The sequence below is a fragment of the Coffea eugenioides genome, chromosome 1 (assembly GCF_003713205.1).
Source record: "Coffea eugenioides isolate CCC68of chromosome 1, Ceug_1.0, whole genome shotgun sequence".
Taxonomy (NCBI): Eukaryota; Viridiplantae; Streptophyta; class Magnoliopsida; order Gentianales; family Rubiaceae; genus Coffea; species Coffea eugenioides.
In genome coordinates this window covers 41512813-41515063 of record NC_040035.1, presented here as the reverse complement: position 1 = coordinate 41515063, position 2251 = coordinate 41512813, and positions in this window count along the sequence as shown.

The window sequence follows — 2251 nt, the reverse complement described above, 5'->3', positions numbered from 1 at the left end:
CAAAACTTTGCCATTTCTTTACAAATATCCACATATAAACCTTTTGGCAGTTTGCAGCAACTCATAGCATAAGCAGGTAGAGTTAAAATCACAGATTTTAAAAGGACCTCCTTACCAGCATTACTCAGTAGTCTCTCCTTCCATCCACACATCCTATTGATGACACGCTCCCTAATGTAGTTGAAGACTTGTTTTTTTGGTCTTCCTATAACCAATAGAAGGCCAAGATATTTGCTTTGCCTAGCTGCCTTCATGCCTCTCAAGATATCCAATATTTATACATTCACTTCATCTCCAGTATTCATACTAAAAAATACAGGTGACTTCTCAGCATTTATAACTTGTCCTGAAGCTTTCCCATACATCTTCAATAGCTTCATCACTTTATCTGCTTCTTCTTTGTTAGCTCTATAGAAAATCAACGTATTATCTGCAAAAAAGAGGTGAGACAATGTTGGACTATGCTGAGCAATCTTAAGTCCAGAGATTTCCTGACTAGACATATCTCTCTTAAGTAAACTGGATAATCCCTTATAAACTAGTAAAAATATGTATGGAGATAGATAAAGGATCTCCTTGCCTAATTCCCCTTGTAGGTGTAACAAGACCTCTTTTTTTCCCATTCAAATTAAAAGAGTAAACAACAGATGACATACACTTCAGAATCCAATCTCTCCATTTTTTACAAAAATTCATTTTTTTCATAATTTTTTTGCATAAAAAGCCACTCAACTCTATCATAAGCTTTGGACATATCAAGTTTCAAGGCCATAAAAGCATTAGATCCACATCTCCTGTTATTTAAACAGTGATTGAGTTCATGAGCAATAACAACATTATCAATGATTTGTCTTCCTGGAATAAAAGCAGATTGGTTTTGGCTAATACAAAGCTTGAGTAGAGGCTTTAGTCTATTGACTAGGATTTTAGATATGATCCTATAGACTACATTACACAAATTAATTGGTCTAAACCGAAACACTAATACAGGGGAGTCTATTTTAGGGATAAGAGTAATGATAGTTTCATTGACAATCCTCAATAACTGACCAGAATGAAAGAAACTGGATATGGCATTTATCAAGTCATCTTTTATCACATTCCAGAATTGTTGGAAGAAAACAGGAGTTATACCATCAGGCCCGGGACTTTGTTTGGGTGCAGTGAAAAAATAGCTTTTTTGACTTCCATTTTTGATACAGGTCTAACCAGCATTGCATTCATTTGGTCTGTGATCACTAGGGGAATTCCACTCAGTATTGAGTCAACCTGCTGAGGGTTATTAGAAGTGAAAAGCTCCTGAAAATAACCATTAATTTCATCCTCAATTTCTTGTTCTGACTCACACCAAGTTCCATCACCCTTCTGAAGACTTGAGATATTATTCCTTCTTTTTCTCTCTGCAACACTTGCATGAAAGTATTTTGTATTCTTATCACCTTCCTTCAACCATTTAATTCTCGCTTTCTGCCCCCAAAACACCTCCTTTCTCTTATAAGCCTCTTCCAGTTTCTTTTGAAGCTCTTTCACCCTTTGATTCTTATTGGCATACCCATCACCCTAAACCTCTGCAAGTTTTTGCTTCAGCTCCTTAATCTCTTTTTTTGCATTAGTATCTCTCTGCCTATTCCAGTTCAAGAGAGCTACTCTACAGCTCTTTATCTTTTGGTGTAGTTTAAAAATTCTTGAGCCATCCTGTTGTTTTCCCTATACCCTGCTAATGAGTTCACCTACTTCTTTATATTTTAACCAGTTCCTGTCAAAGAAAAACCTCCTTTTCTACTTCCTACCCTTCGAATCAGTATCCAACAGCAGCATAGTATGGTCAGAGGCATCATTCTGGATATGCAGGCATTTAGCGTTCTCATTTTCTCTCTTCCACTGTCTACTACATAAGACTCTATCCAATTTTTTCTTAATTTCCTTCCCCTCTTCCCAATTATTTGACCATGTCCATGGAATTCCTTCAAACCCAATATCAATAAGTTGATTATTGTTAACAAAGTCCCTGAATGTTTGAAAACTTCTTTCTGGCCTTCTACTACCTCCTCACTTCTCATCATTAGACAATATATCATTCATGTCACCTGTCAATACCCAATTCTGACCCCACAAGCTTTTCCTATCCTCTATAATCTTCCATTGCTTCTCACTAATCTCATCCTCACTACTGGCATATACACATAACAGCCACCATCTAGCTCTAGCACCATTCCTTTCCAGCAACATTTCAATAGTAAAGTTAGTATAT